A 19,240-nucleotide genomic window follows, 5' to 3' on the forward strand; every position below is an offset into this window, starting at 1 on the left:
AATGAATTTAATGAGGCCCAGTTGGGTTATCTCATGGGTTAGGCCTACCTGAATAGCACAGCCCAGCTGTTCGGTTTTAGTTGCAAAAGCCCAGTTGGGCTTGGATCGTCCTACACAGCTTTGGTTTTCTGAGGCCCAGTTGGGCTTTGATTCACTCTGCAGTTTACGCAGCTTACAGCCCAGTTGGGCTTTGTTCTTTCTGCACTTTGCAGCTTCAGCCCAGTTGGGCTTTTGGTTCAGCAAAGCTGCAAGTGCAGCAGCAGCAACACAACAGCAGCAGGAGCAGCAGCTTGGAGAGGCTAGCAGGTCAGAAGCACAAAGCAGCAGCAGGACAGCAGCAGAGGAGAGTAGGTTGGCAGGGAAAGAAAACTGCAGCAGCACAGCAGCTTGGCAGCCCAGTTCAACAGGTTCACAACAGCAGAAAGAAAAGCACCACAGCAGTTCAGTGAGCAGCAGCAGGAGCAGTTTAGGAGCAACCCACAAGAAAGAAAGATCAAGTGCGCCGCAACCGAGTCCCCGGCAGCGGCGCCAAAAACTTGTTGTGACTAAGAAACGTAGTCCTAAAAATTCTACTGCAAGTGCACAGTGTCGGCAAGCAACACAGGGCAAGCACAGGTCAGTTCCACAGGGACAAGGGGGAGCAAGTGTGATCTTTCTTATTGTGACATTAAACAGAACTAATCATTAGCATTCAACAGAACTAATCATTAGCAGTTATTACTTCCCAATCATTACACAGAATTAGCATTTATTTTTCACTAACAACCATTAACAGAACAGGCATTAAATTCTCAATCATTAACAGTTATTAACTGAGCTAGCATTAACTTCTCAATCATAATCAGAACTAGCATTTATTAGACAGACTAACATTAATTTTCCACTAACATTAAATCTTCACTGCATTGACTTCAGGTTAGCATCAAAATCAACACAGTATTTATTCCTAAAGCATTAATCACTGACTACTTATCATTTACATTAACTAAACATTAACATTAATCATTAACCACTGACTAAACATTAATACTAGCATTTATTTCTGGAGAACTAATCATTAATCATTGATACCAATCATCCACATTAACTGAATAGCTGATTTAGAGGCAGAACATTACACTAATTCAATCATTGAGATTGAAGCAAAGTTACAAAGAGAACTGAAGATGGACAAGCTAATGAGGAGGGTAAAAATTCTGAACAGTAATAAGGATAGGGTGAATCAGATGAATGGAAACTAGGGTTGAGAATTCACCTCTCAGCCCATACTAGCATGTGAACCAATGCACTACTCAGCTTCTTTAAGTGGATAAATTACCTCCAATCACTCAATCAAGGCAAGCATTAGTTGTCTGTTTAAAGCACAACTAATCAAAACACAATAACAAGCAATTTAGAGTCAGTGAACATACATAGGGGAATTCTAACTACCTAGGATGCTTGACATTCTAGGTGAAAGCAACATGTTGTTCAACACAAAAATTATATCCTACACAGTGATAATGATCATACATCAGTAGAAATAGACACACATTCTAATATTAAGGCTAAGGGTTTCATCTTAACCCTAGTTAAGATGCTTAGTTCATAATTAGAGAGCCTAACATGATACTAAGAGTGTTGGTGTTCATGGAGAAATCAATAGTAACAGGACACAGAACAATTTTAATTGATAGAGAAATTTTTTACTGAAATTCAACTTGGGTCTCCCCTCTTCCTCCTCTCACAATATTACACAGTACCCATTTTATATCAGACACTCAACCTAATGGTAAATCCCCAAAAAACAGAAAATTAGGTTTTCTAGAAATACAAAAAATTGGACTTACAGACTCCCAAAATCTGCTCGACCCATGCTGTCTTCTGCTATTTGCTGTGAATCACCCATACTTTCTTCTGCTATGAACTCAGTCACCATCACCCTACTTCTCTCATTTCAGAACCCTAACAGTGAGTAGAGTTAATGAAATGGGTGAAATAGGGGGATGGGCTTTGTTGTCTGTTGATGGAGATGGTGGTGTTGTCGGGTGTTTGTGGTGGTGGTGGAGCTCGAGGTCTGGTGGTGTTGCAGAGAGTTGCAGGTGATGGTGGTTCTGGAAGTGGTCGGGTGGAGGAAGATGAGATCGAGTTTTGGGAAGAAGGGGGTGTTTGGGTGGTAGTATAGGCTTTGGTGCTAGGGTGTGAGGCGGGATTATCTGAGTCGATGTTTGGCGAGCTGATCCGTAGGATGTGACGATGGTAGGTGGATCCAACGATGAGATGGGAGGCTGTGGGTAGCGACCGTCGGATGGAGAAATACAGCGAAAAGGACGGCCCAAGATGGAGATGGGCGTTGCGATGTAAAGCGGGAGCTTCGGAGTTTGATGTGCGATGATGGAGCGACCGTAGGATGCTGAGATGCTTCAATCTGACGGCTGAAATCCGATATGGGTTTGGGTAGTGGAAATGGGTTTGAGAAAGGGTATTGGGCCTTGGGTATGCTGGGCCCATAACTTCTTTAAGAACAATTCTTCCTTCTTGAGCCCATTTCTACCCTCTTGGCCTTGTGCACAACATTCTTCGCGGCTTCCTCGCGTAATTCCTCCCGGCTTTTTACTACTTTTCTGCTCTTTTTGCTCCGCAATTCATCCAGACTTTATTTATTACCTAAAAATATAAAATTAAGTAAGAAAAAATATTTATTCTTGAAAACACTGAAAATACAGAATATGGGATAAAATGTAGAATTAGTGCACAAAAGATGAGTTAAATGCCAACAAAAATATATATAAATATGCATTATTTAGCACTCATCACTAGTCATACACCTCAAATAGTTTTCCAAGCATGCATTCACTCTCTCAGTCTGGCCATCAGTTTGAGGATGATAAGTTGTACTGAAGTTCAGACTGGTGCCAATGGATTTGAACAAGTCTTGCCAAAAATTGCTGATGAAGATCTTGTCCGCTGGTAATCCATGGAGCTTGAACACATGGCTCAAGAAGTCTTGTGCAACAATAGCTGCTGTATAGGGGTGACTGAGGGCAATAAAATGACTGTACTTAGTCAAACTGTCTACCAATACTAGTATGACATCCTTCCTATCATAGTTTGGGAGTCCTTCAATGAAGTCTAGGTTGATGTATTGCCAAGCATGCTCTGGTATGGGAAGGGGATGTAAAAGACCTGTAGGGTGAGTGAGATCTCCTTTATTTCTTTGGCAGACATCACAAGAGACTACATATTCCAGTGTTTCCTCTCTTATCTTTGGACAGTATAAGTATGCTTTTTCCCTCTGGTAGCTTCCTTGAATCCCAGAATGGCCCCCCAATGGCAGAGGAGTGAAGATAAGATGGAACAGTTTACTTGACACCATTACTGTTACCTACATAGATTCTGGATTTATACCTCAACACTCCCTTGTTGTAGGTGTAATCCTCTACTGAGGTTGGTGAAATTATAAGTTTACCTATAATGTCTTGAGCTTATGTATCTTTCTCATAGCTTCTATAAATATCCACTGCCCATTCTGGTTGAGAAGTAGTAATGGTGTTACATGAAGAGCTAGGAATTCTGGAGAGGGCATCAGCTGCTTTGTTTTCCAAACCCTTCTTGTATTTCATCTCATAATAAAAACCAAGAAGCTTCATCAACCACCTCTGTTGCAATGCAGTTGACATTCTTTGCTCTAGGAAGTACTTAATACTTTGTTGATTGTGTGTATGATGAAGTGGCTGCTCATTAAATAACTTATCCGCTTGGTGACTGCCATAACAATTGCAAGAAGTTCCTTCTCATATGTGGAAAGAATTAATGATCTAAGACCCAAGGGCTTGCTGTAATATGCTATTGGCCTCCCTTCTTGCATAAGCACAGCCCCTAACCTTTTAGAGCAAACATCAGTCTCCACTATAAAAGTTTTGGTGAAGTCTAGCAAGGCTAACACTGGGTGATACTCATAACTTGTTTAAGATCCTTAAAGTCCTGTTCAGCTTCTACTGTCCATGAAAAAGCATTTTTCTTCAGTAGATCAGTGAGTGGTCTGCATATAATCCCATACCCCTTGACAAATTTTATATAGTAGCCAGTTAAGCCTAAGAACCCCCTCAGCTCCTTCACAGTTATGGGTGTAGGCCAAGAAATCATGTTGGAGACCATAGAAGGTTCAGCTGCTACACCACTCTGAGTAATGATGTTCCCTAAATATTCTAGCTCTTCTTGAGAAAAACAGCACTTGGATTGCTTAGCATAAAGTACATGACGTCTCAAAACCTCTAAGACTTGTCTCAAATGCTGAACATGCTCTGTATGTGACTTGTTGTAGATAAGAATGTCATCAAAGAACACTAAGAAAAACTTCCTCAAGAATGGTTTGAATACTTCATTCATAAGAGCTTGAAAGGTTGCAGGAGAATTTGTCAAACCAAATGGAATCACCTTGAATTCATAATGACCCTCATGAGTCCTAAAGGATGTTTTGTGGATATCTGGTACATGCATTCTTATTTGATAATAACCTGATCTTAGGTCAAGTTTGGTGAATACCTTTTCCCCCTTCATCTCATCCAATAACGCATCTATCACAGGGATGGGAAACTTGTCTTCGATAGAGATTTCATTTAGTTGCCTGTAATCTACACAAAATCTCCATTTGTTGTCCTTCTTCTTGACAAGTAAAATGGGTGAAGCAAAAGGGCTATGACTATTTTGTATGATTCCTGCCTTAAGAATTTCTTGAACCAATGATTCTATTACTGATTTTTGAACATATGGACACCTATATGGTCTTTGATTTGGGGTTGTGGAGTTTTGTTTCAACGGAATGGAGTGGTCAAGGCTCCTGTTGGGTAGTAGTGAGTTAAGCTCTTTGAAAACATATGTGAATTCTTGTAAGAGTTCTTGAATGGGTGAGGGTATTGATTGAGATATGGGTATTGCTGCGACTCCAAAGAAATGACCCATTACTCCATGGGTGTTCTTTTTTAAGAACTTCTTAACTGCCTTGGCACTAATCATCTTTAATGATGTCTTCTCCCTTGCTCCAGTGAGAGTAATATTCTTCCCTTGGTGTTTGAAACTAATGCTAAGCTTATCAAAGTTAAATAGAACATCACCAAGTGTCCTCAGCCAATCTTCCCGTAAAACCATGTCACACCCTCCAAGTGGTAAGAGCCTCAAGTCACTCTTGAATTTACTACCTTGCATTGCCCAGAGAAGTTCTTTGCATACCCCTGAACTGATTGTTTTTTCCCCATTGGCCACAGTTACTAATAGGTGGGCAGTTGGCTCTATCACACACTTTAGTTCTTGTGCTAAGCTGCTGTCTATAAAACTGTGTGTGCTTCCTGTGTCGATGAGAATTGAGATAGATTTTCCTTTTAAAAGGCCAGGAATTCTTATTATCTCACCACTAGAGCTCCCAGTTTGAGCATGTAAGGATATTTCCATGTCTGTCTCTACTGGTGGTTCTTCAACTTCTTCTTCTTCTTGAAAGTCTTCATGGTTCTCCACCTCCTCTGTCTCATCTACCTGCAACATGGATAGTTGTTTCTGCTTGCACTTATGTTTCCTTTGAAATGGTTCATCACAGTTGTAGCATAACCCTTTGTCTCTCCTCTCTTTCATTTGATCATAAGTTAACCTTCTGATTGAGGGATTGTTGTAATTTGGCCTTGTAGTGGAAAGTTTAAAAGGAAATGGGTTTTTGTTAAAACTTTTCTTGGGTGGTAGATAAGTTGTGGGAGCCTTTGAGGGGATTGGGTTTGAAGAAGAAGAGGGATAATGAGTGGTAGGTTGTAGTTTAAGAGTAGATCTGAATTTTTTTATGTTGGCCTTCAACTGTAAGCTCTTGTAATTTAGCTAGGCGAAAGGTTTAATTGAGTGTGGTGGATTTGAACATTTGGACAGTGTTTCTAAGTTCATCTTTTAACCCACTTCAGAAGCTTAGGATGAAATAATCTTCAGTAAGATGGGGATTTTTGCTTAACATAATTGCCTTGAGAGTTTCAAACCTCTCATAATAATGATCAACGGTAGAGATCTGTATCAACTTATTGAACATTCCAACATAATTATCATTTGCTAAATCCTCAGAAAGAGTACAAATGGCGAGAGAAAAATGAGACCAAGAGATCAGATCCTTACCAGTTTGGTAATCAAAGAACCAGGAATATGCCTTCCCAATGAGGTAAAGAGATGTTGTGTTAACTTTTTCTGTTTCCTCTACACCCTTCATACTGAAAAACCTCTCACACTTTTGGATCCAAGCTCTAGGATTATCACCATCAAACCTGGGAAAAATCAAGTTTAAGGGGTCTGTGATTTTGAAAGTTTGAGTGGTTGCTCATCTCTCTTGCTTTGGGTGATTCTGAAAAGAAAGGGTTTCAAGAGCTCTCAGCTTCTTGATGTGTAATAGTGATTTTTTTATTTAAGGAAGAGAGAATCTATGTATTTATAAAAAGTAACTCTTGCAATTTTTCCTGTGTGGTTGAGCTTTTAATGATAAGGTTGCGTATAGTCTCCATCGATTCTTCTGAACGTTTTGCTGCTAGTGTAAGAGCCTTAGATTCCTATGTGGAACTAGAGATGATCTGAGCCACGAGTGTCTCCAGATCTTTCACGTGATTATCAACAACTTTGACTGAAGGACCTGTCATGGTTGGATAGTAACCTGCTCCTGGTACCAATTGTTATGATAATAACAACTGATGGGAGGAACCCTAGATAAATCTGTCTCTTGCACTCAAGAATACATCCAATAACTTCACTCTTTTTATTCATAATAAACACAAAGAGTACAACTTCACTTTAAATACTCATTCGTGCAAACCCTAATCGAATGAGTACACTCTGAGCTCATCTCAACCATTCATCTCTAATCTTATCTAAACATTAATTAAAGTTATTTATTACTAATTAACTTGCTAATTAAGTTACTGATAATTAAGTAAAACCACACATAATAGATAAAGGCACCACTACTCCTCTCAGGGCTAGCCAGGGATATGACAAAGGATTTTGGACTTACAAAAATATGAATGTACATACACTGTTTATATCTAACCATGGTTATATATATTCTAAACTCTCTATTTCAATCATTGAAATATTCTTAGAGGATGTTATATAGTTGTTATTCACAAACTATTTTTCGTCAAAGCAATATTCAAGACATTGAAACAATCATCATGACAATCGTCACGAGTAAAGATGAACTTGGCTAAAGCGAAAGCTTACCAACACCTATTTCGAGAAATAGATAAGCGAGATAAACTCGGATCGAAATAGCAAATGTGTATGATCGAATTCTATATAGAAATACGAATTTTGTCTCAAGATAGGAGATAAAATAGATAGACTTTTGAGTGATAGATAAGTTCAAGTCTCCACATATCTTTTTGTCGATGAAGTTCCACCAGTTCCTTGAGTAGTTCTTCGTCTTTGGATGATGAACTTCGTGGAGTCTAGATCTCAACTACACTTACTATCCTAGTCCGAGACTTAGCTATAAGTAGACTAGAAATTAAGACTTATAGTTTTGATCACTAACATTGACAAACATGCTTGAGATAGCAACCATGCGAGTTCGACCAAGTAGTTCTCTAACAATCTCCCCCTTTGTCAATTTTAGTGACAAAACTATCAATACATATGGAATATAAAATAAATAAACTTTGCAGCTTCTCTTCCACATGCTTCATCCTCTTGGTTCTTCGACATTACTCAAAATCTTCGTCACTTTCAAGTACTCCAATGATTCCAAAGATATTCAAATCAAAATCATGGTTGTTGAAGATCCGTAGCCATAACAATGAGAAAACAATAGCTCTCAATCATTCTTATACAGTGTCATAGTATTATTACACAACTGTTTGTGGGTGAAAACGTTTTCTGCTGATTTTGGTAAATTCGTGTGTGTGGGTGAGAAACTAGTCTAAACCCTAAACAATGTACTGCATGGGAGTACTTTTGATTCGAGAGATCAATCTGTACAAATCTTGCCTAAACCAAGAAATGGTCGTTCCAGGCTTGCTTCGGTCACAAAGTGAATGAGAAAGGTTGGTCTTAGGGAGGGAAGCGAAGAAAGTATTGAGATCAAAATCATTGATTCAAGAAGTGTGGCGTTTTGTGACTTGTATCAAAAAATTGGACTGGCTAGCTGAGTGAAAAGCTATCAGGTGATTTCAGGATGTGTATTGTTCTCTGATCAAAAACTTGTTTTTGGTGGAAATAGGTGAGACTTATTTATACAAGTCGTAATAAAACGTACCCTGGTCCCGTAGGAAGTGAAAACGGTTGATTGGTGGAAGAAAAGAGTAATGGGTAATGCCTGGAATTGATGTTTCCATAATGAAGGATACGTTTCACCATTACTTATTTCCATTACTAACCGCCTCACTTTATGACACTTTCTTGTAACGGGCGTATTGCATGCCGCACGTTGTAAACCGCCAGACAAATACCCTGATGAGTATCCCCAAGTTTGTGACATGTTTTGATGTCTCAAGTGTTTTCGTGGAAAACATGTAGCACTTTGCTACGTGTGTCAAGTTGAAATTGAGAGGCTTGCCACAGGTAAATAGCATGTGATGCTATTAGGCTCGTCTTGGATGGTCGCCTAAAACTTGTCACAAGCTCGTCGACTTGGTGATGAACTTAGACGGATGAGATCGCATCTTATGAAACAAGGGTAGTCCTTGATTGTGGCTACCTTGTGTGGGATCCTGAAGATGGCACAGTGGCGTTTTGGTTCACGCCAGTAGCAATGCGGCATGACTGGCATGGCTCGTGCATGCCAGTGGCACGGTGGTGCAAGTGGTGCTTGGTGTATCCATGGCCATTAATTTTAGGCGGCTGGTCACCTAAAAGTTTCCACAATTTTGTTATCTCGGTGGCGAACTTGGATGGCTGAGATTGCATTTCATGAGGAAGGATAGTCGTTGATTATGGCTACCTTCTGTCGGCGCCTGGCAACTATGTCTAAATTAGGGTTTGGTATGCCGAAACCCTAACTAGCGCATGCCGCTTGGCATGTGCGCCTGGCATGCGCGTTTGGAAAGTTAGGCATGCCGATTGGCATGTGCGTATGGCACGCGTGTTTTGGCGGGTTTGGCATGTTGCTTGGCATGTTGGTGTGAAGAGAAAATGACTGCTCACAACTTGCCTGCAAGTATACAGGGATAAGTTGTAGCTAGTGGGTAAGAAGGGTCAGTTCCACAGGGATTAGGAGGTTGTAATTGAAGTTGGGCTAAGCTAGGCAGTGGATGCAAGACAAAGGTAGCAGTTCACTAAGTCACAGTGGAAGTAAAACAAATATGGCAATGAAGTAAACCAAAACTATGAGCTAAGGGCAGAGGAGAGCAGTGCACTATATCCAGTGCACAGCAGGATTGGAGTTGCACAAATTAAACCAAACAGTGAAGAAACACTTAAGAAGGCAATAAACAAAACAGAGAGAGAGTTACAGAAAGTGGAGTTACTAAGGCAACTGAGTCCACCATGTGCCTATATCAAACAATGCAGTCAAGGTTGAAATGGAATTCCTAAGCATACATCTAGAATGAGATGAAAAACAGCTTGCTCACTGATATGCCCCTAGAATTGATTGTCTTTTGACAGCACAATCAATCACAAGCATGCCAGAGCACTGAGTACTTCTCATTGCTCAAGCAAAATTGCAAGAAGAACACTATCCTAACCATGCATCATCCAACATTACACTAGGCTTCATCAGAGCCCTAGTTCAGTGCTATTTAGCTCATGCTCAACATTTTACTAACAGCATACATAGATTAAGCAAACATAACCTCAACAAAAATCAACCGATGAACAAGTTCCACACATACACTGTTGCTAAACAGAAATTTGAGAATTGATGCAATAATTTGTTCCTGGCTAGCCCAGAGAGCTTTCCTACCACACCCATATCATGCATTTATAGTTTTTACAGGGAAATTATATTTCTACAAACCCTAATTGGAAAATCCCCAAATTTGAAAATTAGGGTTTTCAAAATTAATAAAAATTAACCTACATACTGACCAAAATAGCTTCAACCCATGCTTGTACGATGCTTTCTCTGCTTTCCCTGTCGCTCCAAGTGAAACCCTAGCTCGAGATTTCTTATCAATTCCATACCTAGGATGCAGAGATATGAGTTTGATAAGAACTCTAGGCTAGGGGGAAAGTACTGATGGGTATGGGTCTCTGTGGTGTTGGGAGGTGATGAGAAGCGGCTCGAGGTGAACTGGGATGGTCGGGGAAGACGGTGGCAGGGTAGAGCAGGTGGTGGTGGTTCTGGAAATGGGGATGGCAGAGTGTGGTCGATGTTTTGGGAAGAAGGGAGTGTTTAGGTGGTAGTATAGGGTTTGGTCACTATGGTGTGTAGCGGCTGCAGCGAGGGATGATGTTTCGCGATCTGGTCTGTAGGATGTGACGATGGTAGGTGGATCCAACGATGAGATGGGAGGCTGTGGGTAGCGACCGTCGGATGGAGGAATGCAACGAAAAGGACGGCCCAAGATGGAGATGGGCGTTGCGATGTAAAGCGGGAGCTTCGGAGTTTGATGTGCGATGATGGAGCGACCGTAGGATGCTGAAATGCTTCGATCTGACGGATGAAATCCGATACGGGCTTGGGTAGTGGAAATGGGTTTGAGAAAGGGTTTTGGGCCTTGGGTATGCCAGGCCCATAACTTCTTTAAGAGCAATTCTTCCTTCTTGAGCCCATTTCTACCCTCTTGGTCTTGTGCACAACATTCTTCGCGGCTTCCTTGCGTAATTCCTCCCGGATTTTCACTACTTTTCTGCTCTATTCCGCTCCGCAATTCATCCAGACTTTATTTGTTACCTAAAAATGCAAAATTAAGTAAGAAAAATATTTATTCTTGAAAACAATGAAAATACAGAATATGGGATAAAATGTAGAATTAATGCGCAAGAGATGAGTTAAATGCCAACAAAAAAGGATAAATATATACAATATTTGGCACTCATCACATGTGTGGCATGCCGAATGTCGTGTGCATCTGGCATGCACGTTTTGGCGGGTTTGGCATGCTGCTTGGCATGTTTGGCATGAAGATTTGCATGTGCATGTGGCATGCATGTTTTGGCGGGTTTGGCATGCCGATTGGCATGTGCGTCTAGCATGCACGTTTTGGTAGGTTTGGCATGCTGCTTGGCATGTTTCGCATGCCGATTGGCATGTGCGTCTGGCATGCACGTTTTGGCGGGTTTGGTATGCTGCATGTCATGTTTGGCATGCCGATTAGCATATGGTATGGCACGCGCGCTTGCTTAGTTTGGCATGCTGCTTGGCATGTTTGGTGTGCCGATTGGCATGTGCGTATGGCACGCGCGCTTGGTGAGTTTGGCATGCTGCTTGGCATGTTTGGCGTGCCTATTGGCATGTTGGCGCAGGTTTTTGGGAAACCAACTTAGTATGGAAACCTCTTTTAAGGCTTCGGCGGGTTTGGAGCAACCTAATTGGTCAATGAAAGTAGGGGGCCGACCAAGCATTAGGGTAGCTCTCTGATTAGTGCGCGTCGCATATGGGCTTTGATCAAGGATTCCCATTTCGTCGCCAGTTGAAGCCCCCAAAATAATTGTTGCCAGCCGTCTTCGATAACCGCGTCTTCGTGCCTCACAAGAGTCTCCCTTTTTTTCCTAGTGGAGAAAACCGGTAACGACTCCTGGGGATAATGCCTTTTGGCGGGATGAGTTTCTTTCCATTCATCATTTCATATAGGATGTTGTGACGAAACCACGTGAAAAACCTTCCTCTGCGGTTCTGGCCAAGCATAAATTGTTGAAACAGCTTTCTTCGGGCAAGATAAAATCATCTATCTCGGATGCAGACAGTCCCCGGGTAAAGGAGCGAAGGTCGAAAAGTCATGTAGGTGGCTTCCAATCGGATTCGACGACGCTTGTGACCTTCAGTTCCTTCAACACGCATGTGCGTATGATCCCCTTAATGTCTTGGCCGAATTACACAAATTTTTCATTTCATTACTGACTTCTCTTTTTTTTTTTTGACTCAGGGTCTCGACAGCTCGAATATCTTTGCCAGGCTTGCTGACGGCCAAAAGACGGTGCCTCTTGATGAAGGAGACGACAAGACTGAATCTCTTGAAGAAGAATCCGAGGAGGAAAGGAGTTCGAGATCTGGTAGTGAGAGGAGCACTTCTAAATATAACAGTGAGTCTTCTTCTAGTGGGCCTACAAATGAATCGGTAAGTCTTCCGTACCCCCCCTTTTTTTAGGCCATTTATTTATTCGGAATAAATAAATCAATAGGTTCTATCACAGGAAGAAGCCATCGAAGATAATCCTGAGATGGAGATTCGTCGCGATAAAGATGTGGCTTTGTCTCCAATCATGGAAGGAGTTCCTGCTAGCAATCCAGAGATGGAAATTGATCGTCGTGATGGTTCTGTCATGCTTCGGATGTCCGAAAACGCTCCCACGGCTGCAAGTGCAATTGTTGTTAAGGAAGCTCTGCCGGTTGTGGGATCAGTTGCAGGTGCCAGTTTTGACCCCCCCATTTTTGACTCCTCACGAAGGTCATGTGCTGATCGGAGGCTTTAGCGTACCAGCTAAATATGAGAAGTTGTATACCAGAATATGGGAAAGGTATGGACATATTGCAACAACCATAAAGGTCACTAGCCGGTTTGTGCTAGTCAAGCGTGTGGAGGAAACTTTGTCCTCGGTTCACGACATGTGTAATGTCACTGGTCACACTGTTTTCGAGGATGTAATCTCGAGCTGGAAGTTTCATCGGGACATGTACGTTGATTTGGAGTTCAACGCTCCCTGGTTCATTGAAGGATTTAGTGGATGTGGTCCATAATTTTTTCATAATTGGCTTTATTCCTAGTAACCTAAATAAGACTTTTATATCTCTGATACCTATCTTAGTGAAGATAAATCCCTATATGACTTTAGGCCAATAGGTCTTTGTAACATCTCTTTAAGGTTATCTCTAAAATTTTGGCAAATATAATTTCTCTTTATCAGACAGCTTTTGTGTCTGATAGATCTATTCATGACAACATTATCGTTGTTATTGAGCTTATTCACATTATGAAGCAAAAGGAGGGTTGGAGTGGTAAAATGGCCCTTAAGTTAGATTTTTCTAAGGCCTTTGATAGACTTGAATGGCCATTTCTATTAGGTATTCTTAGGAAGCTTGGTTTTAGTAGTACTTTTTGTGATCTCATCAATCAATGTATTGCTATTACTAAGATTTCTATTTTGCTGAATGGTTCTCAGTGTCATGAATTTTCTCATACTAGGGATCTTAAGAAAGGGTCCCGTTGTCCCCTTACCTCTTCATTATATCCATGGATTATCTCTCTAGGTATTTTATTCATGCTAAAACTACTCACCCTATTGCTGGATTTAAAGAAGCCAAAATAGCTCATGTTGTCTCTCACCTTATGTTTGAAAATGACATCTTGATATTCACCAAGGCTGATATGCACAATGTTAGAGTATACTAAGTATTCTTCACAACTTTGGGATTTATTCAGGTCAACTTATTAATTTTAATAAATCTTGTGTTTATTTTAGTCATAATCTTAGTGATGGAGCTTATGATGACATTGCGAAAGAACTAAATATATTTAGAATAAAGGATACTGAAAAATATCTAGGTGCTCCTCTTTTTCTAGGGAGAAATAAAAATAAATCTTTCAAACCAATTCTCTGATATTTTGGCAGTCGCTTTAAAAACTGAAAGGGTACTATAAACCTACATGGTAGAACTACTATGGTCAAGACTGTCATTTACACTCTCCCTTCTTACCAAATGAGTTGTTTTAGGATTCCTAAAGATTTGATTAGGAAAATGGATACTATAGAAAGAAATTTTTTGTGGGGACATGCTGATGGTAAAGGAATTAAATTTATTGCATGGAAGGCTGTAAGTAAGCCTAAAGCTTTGGGTGGTTTAGGTTTTAGAAACCTTGAGATGTTTACAGGATATCCTTAGCAAGTTAGCCTGGAAAGCTTGCTCTTTAGAGGATGCCTTGTGGGTTCAGATCCACATGGCCAAGTACTGTAAAGATAAGTCTTTTCTTCAGCTTGATAAGCTGAAATGACTGCTCCTGGATTTGGAGGATCATTTATTCGGGTATTTGATACCATAAAACAGTTATCTATTTGGGTTGCTAGATGTGGTACCAAGATTAGCATATGGTTAGATTGTTGGGTTATAGGTTTCAATAGCCCACCTGAGCCAATTCCTGGTTTAGCTAACCTTTCTCAATTTAATTTGGTTTGTGACTTGTTTGTTGCAAGAAGTAGATAATGGGATCTGAACATTGTTGATACAATATTTTCACCTGATTGTGCTAGGAAAATCTTAAACATGCATGTTCCTTCTACTATGGAAGACACTTTAGTTTGTAAAGAAGATTAAAGTAAAATTTTATGTTAAAAGCGCTTATAATACTCTATGTAATTTTAGCAGTAAGGGCGATAATATAATCTCTGTTGTTTCTTATCAACTTGGAAAAAATTCTGGTCAACTAAACCTCCCCATAGAGTACAGATTTTTATTTGGAAATGCTTAAAGGATATCATTCCAACAAGGGATAAGATATATAGGTATAAGGATAATATCGAGATTCAGTGCAATTTGTGTAATGTTGAGTATGAAACTTCATATCATTTATTTTTGGAATGTCCCTATGCTATGTCTATTTGTCTAGGGATCAACATAAATACTCTGCATATTCAAAACCAATATTCTAATCTTTTAGCTGGTTTCACTATGATGGTAGTAATAACTCCATTTATATATTCACCTGTGAAGAATTATTATACAGATGCATGATTGCTTTATGGATGATCTGGAAGGACAGATGTTCCCTTGTTTTCCAGCAAACTAAACCTAATATAATGTGTACCATTGACAAACTTCTTAAGTTTTCTAATTATTGTTATGTTAATCTCAGGATTACTAATCTTGCTTCTAGTGTGCAGGTCAAGAACTGGATACCCCCAGAAAATGACTACATAAAAGATTAATGTAGATACATCTTTTATTATAAATAAAGGTGTTGGCAGTATTGGTCTAATTATTAGAAATTTTGCAGGGAGGTGTCTTGGAGAAAAAGGTAGGTATTATACTGATGAACTGACCTTGGAGTATGGAGCTGCAGGGCCATGGAAGAGGCAGTGAGATGGGCAGATACATAATTTTGGGTGCACGGGAGTGTGTGTGATAGTGGAGTCGGTTCAAGGCGAAAATTCATGCGACGTTGACTTAATCAATTTTGAATTCTTCTTCGTGCTCCTGACCAATTCAGAAATTTTCTCTATAATTCATTGATAAATTCATGTTCTCCTCTTAATTTTTACTTCTGTCTTTTAATTGCTGATTGTATTCCTATTTCTCAAATCCTTAATCTTAAGATATGCCCTAATTTTCTTTTCATTACAATTGAAATTTTCGGTATTCTTTGGATTTAACCAATCATGATTTTCTAATCTTATTGTTTTTTTTTATTCTTTTCCATCTAATCCTCTGACTATTTTGATTCGTTTGTAGTTTTTCTCTTTGGTTTTTTCATTTTAGGTCATGAGCTAATGGAGGTGAAGCCATAGAGTTTCCGAGTCTTCATCATGAGATTCGATAAATCAAAAGTGATAATTGAGAAGACTGGTTTAGTTTGGATTTTGGGTATGGTTCACTGATACTTCATTCTATTTGTATTTATCTCTTAAAAGATCTTGAAGTTTCTCTTTATGAAAGTTGTGAAGTTTAGTCATTCGAAGGATTTTGGGGAGTTTGAGATCCTACTATGTGTAGAAATTTGATAATATTCTATTTAATTAAATATTTTTTCTCTAAATCAAGTTTAATTTGAGAATTGTTCTGTATTGGTGTTGTTAAATATGCTTTAGTGTTGTGAAGTCTTTTTTTCATATGATTATGGTGAGACTTTTTCATAGACTCTTAGGCGCTAATCTACAGAGGGATTCTTGTTGGAATTAAATTGCTGCAACTTTGCATTAAAAGTTGTGTTTTCTTTTTAATTCCTCATTAAGAAGATAATTTTATATTAAGGTGATAGAGTATTTTTTAATCAATCTACTAATTCTCTCTGTTAGTGGGTGGATGTCTCAGAAGTTTTGATACACTTGGCAGTATTTTTGTTCAATTCAATTTCTCTTTGATTTCCTGTGCATTGAGAATAAGCATATTTGTCTTTTCAGTTACCTGCTCTTAATGGTTAATTCCAACTGAGCGTGATGTCTAAATCATTATTGCAGGCCTATCCTCTTTCAATTCCAAGGATTGATTTAATGCATATGCTAGGTTTTAGCTTTATATATTCCTTGGTTACTCAAGTTTTATTCCTTACACCTCTTCAGTTTCTGAGTTTTTCTAGTTACATTTTATCTACTTCATGTATTGATCCTGCTATGGAATTTTTTGCTGATCAAGTTAGGGTTGCTAGACTTAGATGAAGATGTAGAAGAGTTTCCTCACAGATTTGCTTCTTTACTATGTGATAAATCTTGTAGCTACTATAAAACTTCAGTGAAACATCATCTCAACAGAATCTGGACCATTAACTCTCCAGATTTTAAGCTTCCAAAACCTTATGTCCAAGGAATGGGTATTCAAAATTTGTTTGTTGTTATGTTCAAGAAGAGTTAAGATAGATATAGCATTTGCAACTAGACCTACCTTATTGTTTGGGCAGCTTTTTGTAGTTCAACCTTTAGGCAATCTGGAGTCTGTGTTTGATCTGGTTTGGGAAACTACCCTAATGCCAGTTCAAATTACCATACCGACAGATTTGGTTAACAAAGGAAAGTCTAGAGAAGTATTGGATCAGATAGGTACTTTTGTCACAGTTGATACCCCTTTTGGAAATAATTATGAAGCTAAGATTATGGTTCATTTAACTTTTCTTCTGGAAAGAAAGGTAGTTTTAAATACTAATAGTAAAACTTACTGTATGACTGCTTTTTATCCAAAGCTTCCTTTTCGTGCTTGCAAGAAATTCTTTGTACTCTACCATGATGAAGAAAAAATTAAGGAGATTCAGACGATAATCTATGTGAGAGCCCTTCCTGCTCCATCCCCTCGAGCTACTCATGTTGTTGTTACAAATGTGATGGTGAATCAAGCTGGTGGTGTGACCTCCAAGGCGACAAGATTTGTTAATGCTGTTATTGATGCTTCCTCTCTTCAAGTACAATCCAAGACGTCTGCCTTTTCAGTCAGCCTTCGGGGGTCTTAGGTAACAGAAGTTCGCCATTCTCTTCTCAGACTTTCTCCTCTGTTATGCCTACAGTTTCTGCTCTGTCTATTAGGGAGCCTTCAAATCCTGGCCTGTCTTTGCCTGCACCTACTATTTTGAACTCCTCGAGTTATTGGTCGCCTTTTGATAATATTTCACTTGGTCTCAATGGTACTACTTATGATAGAAAAGGTAAAAGACCTATGACTGCCTTTGAATCTGGTTCCCTAGTTTCTACCACCTTTGCTACTTCTTCATCATTAAAGCCTACCCCTCATTGGCCTCCTGTATCTTCTTTGCCCCCTTTTACCCCGCCTTTAGATGTTTCTTTTCATGTTGGGGGCTTAGGGGAGTCCTCTTATATTGGTTCTTTTGGAGGGAATGTGTTCTGGTCTACTTCATCTTCCTCCTTTTCTCAAACTGTGGTCTCCTCTTCGGGTTTTATTTTTAGCTCTGCTTCGGAAATGAATTACTCCTCAGAATAATTTATGTCCCTTAGCTCAGGAAATGATTTTATGGGTAATATTGGTCATAATGATGATTTTAAAGATACTATTGTCCTTGAACCGACTCCGTTATCTTCTCTTCCTCCTGAACCTGTTGTCACTGATGAGGAATTTGAAAAGGAAATAGATCTCATGATGTTGGACTCTGACTCTATGGCAGCTGAAACCTCCTCTGCTCATGATCTCGTAAGTAATTATCTTAAGCTCATATTTACCCTTTCTATTACAGTTAATTCTGTTTGTTTAGTTCACACTATCTTTTTATCTCCCATTTTGTTTTTATTGTCGTTGTTTCCTTTTGCTATTGAATTTTCATCCTTTTGAGCTGGTTTTCTTTTTATTCAAAAAATGAAGTTCTTGTGTTGGAACATAAATGGTTGTTGTTATGATAAGAAATGGCGACATCTGTTTAATCTTGTTAGGAAATATAAATTAGATAGTGTATGTCTTCTAGAAACTATGGTTGATGCTGATACAGTTAGAAAATACACTCATCACTTGCCTTTTGATGCTTGGACTTTCATTCCTGTTGTTGGTAAATCGGGTGGTCTTTCTTTTGGTTATTATGAAAAATCAAGTATTGAAGTGATAGGTAGTTTTTTAAACATGATTCATATCTTATGTGACATTACGCCTGCAATCAATAACTATGTTATTTCTTTTATTTATGGGTCTTTAAATTTGGCTGCCATGAGAAACCAATGGAACTTTCTGAGTGATATGTTTGATAATAACAACAATCCTTGGTTATTAGTAGGAGATTTTAATTTTATCTTACATAGATCTGAAAAACAAGGAGGTAATGTTGATTGTTCTTTTCCTCCTAATTTTGCTAGAGAAAACCTTTGAAAGATGAATACGAATGAAGTGTTTTCTTATGGCAATCCTTTCACTTGGTGTAATAGAAGATTCAAAAACCCTTTAGATTTGATATTTGAGAAGCTGGATAGGGGCTTTATGAATGATAAATGGGTATCTTCCCTTCCTCAAACTAGAGTCACCAACTTAGGTAGAATTTATTCTGATCACAGTCCTATCATGGTTAAGTGTTTTCATTATGAGAGGAATATTAACATTCCTTATAAGTTCTTTTAATGTTGGAATCTTAATCCTGAATTTAAAAATGTTCTTCATAATTCGTGGCCTAAAAGGGTGATTGGTTCTCCAGCTTTTGTTGTTGTTAATAAACTCAGTAATGTGAAGAATGATTTAGCGAAATGGAACATTAATTCCTTTGGACACATTAAAACAACTATAGGAAGGTTAAATTCTGAGTTAGAAAAACTTCAAGCTTTTCCTTATTCTCCTCAGATAGGAGGATATATTTTGAATTACTCCAAACAACTTGATATCTGGTATGAAACCGAACATAGTTTCCACAAACAAAAATATACGATTAATTACTTTACTCAATATCATAGGAATACCAATTTTTTTCATAATACTGTTAATCTAAGAAATATGTATCATACCATTCACACTATTAGAGAT

Source organism: Papaver somniferum, chromosome 1, assembly GCF_003573695.1.
Source record: "Papaver somniferum cultivar HN1 chromosome 1, ASM357369v1, whole genome shotgun sequence".
NCBI lineage: Eukaryota > Viridiplantae > Streptophyta > Magnoliopsida > Ranunculales > Papaveraceae > Papaver > Papaver somniferum.